This window comes from Vidua macroura, chromosome 11 (assembly GCF_024509145.1).
Source record: "Vidua macroura isolate BioBank_ID:100142 chromosome 11, ASM2450914v1, whole genome shotgun sequence".
Classification (NCBI taxonomy): Eukaryota; Metazoa; Chordata; class Aves; order Passeriformes; family Viduidae; genus Vidua; species Vidua macroura.
Window position 1 is genome coordinate 294666 of NC_071581.1, and position 9195 is coordinate 303860.

Genomic DNA, 9195 nt, shown 5'->3' on the forward strand with positions numbered 1-9195 from the left:
TTACATCCTGTATTTTTCTTTGGCATTCTCTTTCACAATACAGATGTGCTAAAAGAAAAATGTACAGTATTTATCAACATCCATCTTCAAATGAAATGCAAGACTGATTTTCAGTTGTATTCCTAGCACTGTAATAAAAACACACTAGAACCAGAATTGTTGCAAGTTTCCCGCTTACAGTAAACTTGATATTTCAATATTCTTTCCAAGTTTGTAATATATATGATTTCTTAGGTTTTAGGTTTTACATTTTTCAGATTCTGTGCTGCTTTAGTGTGTGGGTCTGGGCTTCATATTAGGGGATGGTGAGCTCTCTGCACAGAGCAGGCAGACAAAACAATTCCTTCTCTAGCTGGGGACCAAGGGCAACTGATCCAAATCCCAGGCCAAGAGCATAAACAACGTGGACTGAGGAGAGAAAAACAAGAAGGGTGGGACTTCATGGGCTAAAGCTGGAATTGGACAATTAACTCCAATATGCAGATGGGCCAGAACTGATCAAAGCGAGAGACCTTGTGACCGGTCGTGCGTTTTGTGACTGTTTTGGGTCTATCTTGGGTGCAGCCCTGGCTGGGCTCTTGTGCTGCCCGAGGTGGATCCATTGAGGCCTTTTAGCAAGTCCCTACTTTATTCTTTAGCTCTGTCCAGCCTCTGTTCCAGGTCAGCCTACACAAGGCATCATATAAAAACCCATATAGAAAGCCAAGTTCTTGATATTTCCTGAAGAACTTGGTTTGTTAAATTACTGCATTTGCCTTCATGCTGCTGAGCAATAGCACAGATTGTTTGTGTCTTCAGCAGAATTGGCTTGTCTTAGTAAGAAGACTTAGAAGTGAAAAACTTTCCGAGTTAACCAGAATTAAGGAAGTACATTTGACAATCCTATTCGTTTGTGATGTTTCCAAGTCTACTACTCTGTGCAGCCTAAGGAAGCTGTACTAGAATAAGGGAAGAGAGATCTTACAGACATGTTATCTGTAAGTATATGGAAAACCTTCACACGGAGCCCCTGCACAGCCACTTTAAAGACTTGGTGACAGAAGAGCAACATAGGATTGAACGAAGACAGACAAATATCCAATTAAAGTCAAATTACAAATTATTTTCTTTTCAGTTTGGGCCGCAGATTGTATGCTGCTCACCATCCTGGGGGTTCAGAATGTCCTGCAGCATGGCTGAGCCATGAGACTTGTGGAGTAGAATTATAAAAAGGTGAAGCACAAACATTTCTTATGCACCTACATTGCATTACCAAGTCGTCACCTTAAAAATGGTTTTGCTCTTTTAATGGAAGTTTATAGCTGGAATTGAAGGTTTTTTAATTGTTGAGAAGCTCTGAGTAGAAGCAAATATTCTTGCTGGGTACCTGTGGTAGGTAGGTACCTGATACCTGGCAGTGGAGGAATGTGCATGTACTTACATTTAAATCTCTGAAGTATTCATTCTAGTCAAGAGCGTATCCAACCACAAATTTATCTGGAATTTCAAAGCCTGTATCTGTAAGAAAATACAGTTCTTTTTATACTTCAGTGGTGTAAATAGCTTTTAAGTGCACAGTTGGTATTCAACACATACTTGAGCTAAGAGAAATAGGCGTCATCTCTTTCAGGGTGCTTCCTTAAGAATCCGAGCTGCAAATTGATGACAGATGGTAGAATCTAAACCATTCCCGTCAATCAGTAATATAATTAAGGTGTTAAGAGAATGATTTTTATTAACAAAATAATTGTTTAAAACCTAGTTATGAGTTAGTCCTGGGAGAGGAGAAAAGGAGTGAGATTTTACTTGAGTGAAAGGAGATGAACTTTGATTCAGTAGGACTTTTCAGTTTGGAAACAAGGCAAGTTTAATAATGCCAAATGTCAAAACAAATGCCCTCTGGGGTCAAAGCAGAGCAAAACACAATTAAGGTTTAATTCTGTTTTTGCTATCTGAATAGTTAAATTTGTATATCAAGTAACTAAATCTGCGCTCAGGAAATAAAGAAGGTGGTCATGAGGCCTCAGGATGGTGTAGCTAGTCATTAGATCACAAGCTGTTATGTAGTTTCTCCCCATTTCTCTTGGCCTTCATGAAACTTATGTGCCATTTGTCAGATGTGCTGCCTGAAGTGAAATTACAAGACTGTGCTTTGGAAAATACAGGAAAAAAATACTAGAAAAACATGATACTTACAGTCTGGTCTGTAACCTGGACTCTGACGTGTCCTTTTAACGAGCAGGCTGTAAGGCAGAGCAGAGAAGGTTGGTTTTTAAAATATGTCTCGCTCGAAGTTGTAAACTTCCATTCTGCCATGTCTCCCCATTAAGATTCTAAAATCATGCACTTAAATTAAAACAGTGAGATTATTGCACAGAAAGAAGTAGTGTTCAGCCTCATAGTGGAGGGAGAAGCAAAGGCTCTGATCTAGGTTCATTCTTTATGTCCAAGTGGCTCGACTTTGTATTCAGTTCCCTTCAATCCTGTGTCTCTGATCTTTCCCCTTCCATGCAGCAATGTCTCAGGACACTAGAATAGCACAGAGGGGGAAGCATGTCCAAGTGGCTGGTAATGATTTTAGTGGGGTGGGAGGGAGGGAGGGAGGGAGAAAAGGACAATTTCTTCTGCAAAATCATTTCTATTCTTGGTTTGCCTGTGCACTTCAGAAGAAATTGAGAACCTCCTGGACAGTCACTAGAAGGACTGTCTGAATAACTGATGCTTAATTCAACTGTTTTTATAAAGCATTGCGGTTACTTGACAGAAGCAGGGATATTCCACAAAATTCCTTTTAGAGATCGACTAAAAGCAGATCTAAAATGCTACATGAAGTCATCTTCCAAGTGCTGTCAGACTCTTAGATTCTGGAAACTTCTACGGTATATTAAGAAATATTCTGAGTGTTGTCATTCTAGTATTGAGAGAACTGGAGGTGGTGTTAGAAAACCTATGGAAAGAGATTAATTTCCTTCAAACATAAAGTAAGAAACAGAATCCATGAGACTTTATGGACTACACGGAAAGAACCGTAAAACCTTTTTTTATTAATTTGAGCGTTGAAGATGGTAGTGCACAGGTAAATTTCCCAGTTTAAAAAACACTTAATTTTTCAGCAGCTAGATAAGGATTACTTCCTGCATTTGCTTCCTCCCCCCCAAACTTCAAGCCAAACAAGCACCTGTCAGCATACATTGACTATTCACTCAAATGAGTTGAATATGTTAGTTAGTGGCTATATCCTTGTACCTTACAACTTTTACCATCCTTGGTTTCTTGTCTTTTATTTTTGAAAGCAGTGCTTTCATTGTTCTCCCAGTCTCAATAATGTCCTGAAAGAGATAAAAAAAAAAAAAATTATCCTTCAAGTCTGAAAGGAAAACCAGACTGTCAGTGGATTAAATTAGAGCATGACAACCTGGCAGCCCAGTAACATAATTAATTATTATTTTATATGTCATATGTATTAATTTGAAAAGAAGGGAGAAAAAAATCCATGTCATTCCACCCCTCGTTCAGTCATTACTTACCTCTACTACTAACACATTCTGGAAGAGATTACATAGGGAAAGAAGGAAAGAAAAGAAAATACTTAAATGCCAATTTTCAGCACATTATACAGACAAGAAAAGCACACTAAAACCCTCAGTTACAAGGAAGTTGCACTGATTTTCAGAGGAGATTGTCATTTTTACTACTGACTTTACTTTGGCGCTTTCCGAAGAGCCTTTCTGTAAGTATTTATGAAAGCTTAAAATGTGGTGATAAATGCAGCTATGTCAGATGTAGATATTGCTCTATGTAAAGCACTTGTATTCTAGAGCCACACTGAATGAGTCAGTTTAGGATGGTTCACTTCTGGGCATTCTGAGATTAAATGGGGAATAGGATCTTTGGGAGCAGCCATTACTGATCACTTCAAGTTTCCACTGAGATCAGTGGGAATTATTCACTGTTTCAAAGCCCAACATTTTAAATCAGTGTTAAGTGGCTGGAAGTATGCAGTATCAAAATCTTAATAAAGATGGATTTCCTGGAAAATACACAAGACCAGTTGTTTCCCTTTAAAAGGTGAAGATGCTAATTCATACCTTCCCATTTAGTGCAGACAGTTCCTCTCCAACAAAACTGATTTTTTTCTGCAGGTGAATCATTCTAGAAGGAGAAAGAAGAGATGGAAGTCACATAAACATGCCCAAAAGTGTTATCCTGTATTTGTTTGAAAGGTGTGCTGCTCTTGCTTTTTGCAAGAGGAGGGAGTATGAGATCTGCCCCTGGCTTTGTCCTGTTGAGTGTTCTGCTATATGTTTGTTCCAGTGAATGTGTAATATCCACCCTTTGGGGAAGATCAGTAAATCAGTTCCTTTTTAGTATGTAATTTGAACAGGATGTATGCATCAACTCAATTTTTATATACATAAACTCAAACTACCAGTATTTAGAATGCCAGTCTATGGAGAGAGTCAATTTTCCAAAGAAAAGAAAGTTGCTTACACAGTAGCTTTTTATTCTGACAAAATCCACGGTAACAGGCACAGATTTATCACCATTTTGATTTAGTGCTTTTACATGGTCCAGCAAATCAGCAAAGAATTTATAGCCTCCTTTAAGGACACATAGTGCAACAATGTGATGACTTCCCATGTCCTGCATGATATCTCTAGCCAAATGTTCTGTCCTGTGAGAAAAAAAAAAAAAAAAATAGAAGGAATTCTGGAAAGTGTTCTGTATATCTAGTTGTTTGTCCATATATTAAGCAATGTTCAAGTAAAAATTGTAAAAATTTTCATCTTGCTGTTATGTTTTTATAGCTAGCAAATTGTGACCACAGCAAGTCATAGGAAAGTTAGTTACATATTTGCGCAGCACAAGCTGATTTAACCCATAAACCTTAATATTGCGGGATAGGTAGTTTTAAAGATACTTGAGGGAACATGGAAGCTTAACTGGGCTTGTGGAGGAATCCTCTCCATAAACTCCCTCTTGCACTAGACTTCAGGACAGAAGTGTTAGGCTGCAGGGTTTCCATGTTTCTCATGGGCTGCACAGGGCAAGGACCTCAGTCTTTTCATTTGGAGGGACAAAAATTGGCACCTAATCTTTTCTGTTTACCCTCATACCTGTCCAGGATGAGTCCATGAGGAATGAAGACTCTTTCTAAATCTTCTTCATAATGCTTTGGAATGCAAAACAGATTTTTGTTGTAGCCGCTTTCCTCATCTCTTATCTGCAAGGGAAAGGGAAGTAAGTCTAAAACTAGCAACAAAGCCGTACAAGGAAAAGCTTCCAGTCTCTGATAGTGTGAAGAAAAAATTCCTCCACCCCAATAATATGTCAAAATAAAACTATTTCTGAGAGTTTTTGATCTTTCTGCTAGAACTGTTCACAATCTGATAACTCAGGAGCTGGTGGCTGAGTTGTGAATGGAGTTGTGAATGGATAAACAAGTACTTTGCCCCAGTCATTATGAAATAAATTATTGGCCATCATCAACTCCTTTAAAAAGCCACCCAAAGCAATAACAACCCCCCCTCTTGTTCCATTTGCTGTTCTGCAGAGCTCAGTAGCTTGCTCATGTGGTAGATAAGTGAAAATTAAAATGTAAGTCAAGGAGATTGAGATTACAGGTCAGCATGTGACTTTGAGGTGCTGCTCTACCTTGATCATCATTTTCCACTGTGTAAAAGAGAAAGCTCTGCCTCCTAAGAGTGAATTCACAGCTGAACTTTTGACATTCCAACCATTAGCTGTCTCAGAGGACAAGGGAGATGGCTCACCCCAAAGGAGAAGCTTTGGGATGGCAGTGGGAGGAGGGGAAGCTGCAGAGGGTGCCCACAGGTGGGAAGCAGTTATGCTGTTTGCCCTGGAGCAGTGTTCTTCATCATGGCTGGGGACTGGCCAGGGCTACATCCCACAGATCTGGACCTTAACCCTTTTGCCTCCAGGATTTTGGGTTACAGTTCTTTATTCAACATGCTGGTTTCAGGCTGTTGCACCCAGAGATGTCTGCATGTCTAGAAGAGCCATAATCTCCATTTGGGTTTCTCTTCTGGCCCCAGACAGATTGGTGTCTTTGGATTCTACCTCCCTTCAAGACCTTGATGGATGCTTTGTTCATTTATTAAGTGGTGGTACAAAACCAGGCAAGGCAACATATAAGGAAGTAGAAAGAATTGTGAGTAAGATTAATATATAAGTTCTAGAAATAAATTAGGAAAACACCCTCAAATTCATGAGATTTTGTCACACCTGATACTGCCCTGCTGTTGTTAAAAATACAGAATTAACTGAAAGAAAAATTCAGAGCTGGCTCAAAGCTTCAACGGTGAAAAATAGGTTATGTACATACCAGTTACCTTCCACAGAACTCAGTAAAGCATCTTGCTAAAAGCTCAGAGCTGTGGATTCGGCAGTAATAGCATAAAGTATTGCTAACCACAAGTTAACACCTGCAAACTCTTTAGACAGATGAATTGTTTTTAATTCTCCTTTTCTTTGGCATAGGAGAGATAAGTGCTTAGGAAGAAAAGAAAATGGACTGTATGAAACAGTAGTAGGTTATCACTTGCAAAACTCATGGCAGCCAAAAATGAAATAACCAATTACTGCCATTTATTTTAAATTGGCCACAAATAGCTTCCTGCATTTAAAGATAAAACTAGAGACAGGTGTTAAAGGAAATTTCAGAAAACAGATTGTAGTAGCACAAGGCAATGGATATAGAAGCTGATCCTGGCTGGACTAAGCATATTCTGCAAGTACTCAAAATTGATTGGCCCTAATGGTCCAAGACCATGCAGAATGACCTCGCAGCTGAGCCCTGGGTGGGTGGCAGCAGTTCTGTTCTGCCTGGTTTAGTTACTATTTTCTTCGTGGCTGAAGTCAGTGAAGTGAAAGCATAAGTACAGCATTGGTTTTAGATCGGGTTTGTTCCTGCCTCATTGGCTGTGGAGAGACGCTGGCAGTGACACCGGGATTGGCTGGGTCGGGCTGTGCCACAGCACCAAGAGCAGCCTTAGTGAGTGCAGAGCTGCTCATGGCTTGATGTTCGATTAACCCATCTGTACAGCTCGAATTTCTCCCTCTGGGAGGCTGCTAGTGATGAATACACAGGCAGGGTATGAGATTCTGACTTAAATAGAAGCATTGGTTAAAGACAATGATTATTTGAGACTACTGGTACACATAAACATCATTATCATTTGAAGTATCAAAAAAAAGCACCTTTAAGGATAGTCACTGACGCCAGTATAAAAAGGTGCTGTTTGTTTTGTTGTTGGGTTTTGGTTTATTTTGTCTCCAAGATTCCCATGTCTATTGCATTCTACTTAACGGCAGCTTAAAAGCAGTGATAATGCCCCCTGCAATTTGAGCAGCTTCTTTTGCCTAATTGTGATACTGATTGCAGTATTTAATGGACTTCAGCTTTACAGTCTGCTTTTGCATTTATAAATGCACAGCATTTCTTCTGCACAGCAAGTTAAAGATCAGCCTTTTGCCAAAGCTGAGCTTCCTGCTGCACTTGATTAGTGACAGCACAACTGCTTCAACTCAAGTGAGGGATGAGTTTGTCTGTGTGGATGTAACTGTGAAATAAAGGTAATCTGGAGGCATATAGGTGTGCACAGTCATTACTGCTTAAAGCTACTCCAGCAGTGCAGCTTTATAGCTGTTACTTGGTTTAACAACTCTGTTCATTGAGAATCTTGGGTACAAACAAGATCTTCTACAACAATAGCCTCTGTGTGAAGCATTTTTTAAAGCCTAATGAAAAGTTCAAAACCAGAACTTTAAGGATTGCATCCGTTTGAGCACCACATCACCACGGCAACCTGCCTTACAGGCTCATTAAAGCCTTTGCATTGTTGAATATTGCCTTGGCATATACTGAATAATACAGTGACAGCCCATAATAATAAAGCAATCTACTCAACTATCATACAAAATCATTAAATTCTTAAATAATGAGTTTATAACTTGAAGAATTAGTTGTCTCATTTAGTTTCAGTCTCATCTGTCCAATTACTGATGTAAGTTTCTGAGTTTAAGTGGAAAAAAACAACAAAACTAAGTAGAGCAATTTTGTACAGTAGAGAAATCAATAACTATTGTTCCATCAGCACAGAATGAAAGAATGTGAATATAGGTATGCTAAAGTCAAATAATGTCATGCCTTTGTAGAAAAGTGAGTCTATCCAGACGCCTCTGCTCTGAAAGCCATCTTTTCTGCTGAGCAAATATAAGAACCAAAGCCTTTCATTAGCCAGTGTTTCTAATGTTCTGCTATTTTTGCTGAAGCTGACCTTTCCCCCCCCAGCCAAAGCTCCCTTCAGGCAAATAACCAAACACAAGGACTTTATGCTTTCTTACCTGCAGTCCATGAGCCATAATCCCTCTTTGAAGGATGCTCTTGCAGAATGAGTTGGTGTTACTACTGCAGTTTGGCTTGCTCTATTTTAATCTTTCAGTCAGACCATGACTTGCTTCTAGAAGGTCAAAACTGCCATCTTTCCTGCAGGAAGCATTACTTCCTTCTGCTTATGTACTGACATCACGATCCCAGGTTCTTACCTAATCAGATTAACCAGAAATAAAATGAGTTTGAGCCTTGCTGTAACCAATGAGAATAAAGATGTGGGGAAGGAGGGAGATGCAAAAGAGAAGCTCATGAGTCAAATTAATGGGAAGGACTATGTAGAATCTGAGGTGGGGTTTTTAACTGCAAACACACATCAGATATTTGGTTGTAGCCGGTGGTAAATCAGTGGTGTATGTGTAAAAGGTAAGGTTGTATACCATTTTCTTACAGAGTGTTTACACAATCCATTGTTGTGATGAAGTCCATGTCTTTTAAAAATTCATGTTATAACTTGCTGTCAGAAAATAAAGCAGACAAAGCCCGTTTTTAAAAGGATCTTGAAGGAGAAGTCTGCAGCTGTTGAGATGTGGTGAACCCTGTCGATCATTCTTCCAGGTCATCCTTTCATAAAACGAGAGGGTGATAGTTCCAGTAACATGCTTCACATCATTTAAAATCAAATCATGCTGACATTTCCTGTAATCTGATTAATCTACAAAGCTGCACTATTATCTGGGATTAACATGAAAGCCTGAAAGTTCTAAAAATTAATCCTACTTGCAAAATGAGCTAAAACCAGCTTGCATGCAACATATTACAGGATGTTCTTACTAGATGGAGTATATTTTATTAATTCAACT

At 39.1% G+C, this 9195-nt stretch overlaps 1 pseudogene; it reads right to left on the reverse strand.

Annotated features, from left to right (window-relative positions):
- On the reverse strand, nt 1–8364 carry LOC128812668 (hypoxanthine-guanine phosphoribosyltransferase-like; annotated as a pseudogene).
- Between the last annotated feature and the right edge of the window lie 831 nt (nt 8365–9195).